This window comes from Trachymyrmex septentrionalis, unplaced genomic scaffold (genome assembly GCF_001594115.1).
Source record: "Trachymyrmex septentrionalis isolate Tsep2-gDNA-1 unplaced genomic scaffold, Tsep1.0 scaffold143, whole genome shotgun sequence".
Classification (NCBI taxonomy): Eukaryota; Metazoa; Arthropoda; class Insecta; order Hymenoptera; family Formicidae; genus Trachymyrmex; species Trachymyrmex septentrionalis.
This window is the reverse complement of record NW_017304576.1, coordinates 374,418-374,695: the sequence shown is the minus strand read 5'-3', so window position 1 is coordinate 374,695 and position 278 is coordinate 374,418.

Sequence of the window (278 nt, the reverse complement as noted above, 5' to 3'; positions counted from 1 at the left end):
TATGGACCGACACTCGATTTTTTATTTAGGCTACGCCGCCGCCGCGCCGGTCCCTGCGTATCGAGAATGAACATTTCGTTTAGACGACATCAATCCTTAAGGTATTTAAAGTAATAAGTGAAGAATATAAATATAAGCACGTGAGTCTCTTCTAGTGTCTCCAGTTGCCTGGATGATATTGTGTGGCGCAAACAGAAAGTAAAACAAAATAAATTCGGCAGTTAACATATCAAGTATAATGAAAGCATATTTTTTCCAATTGTACAGTACAGCTTTGA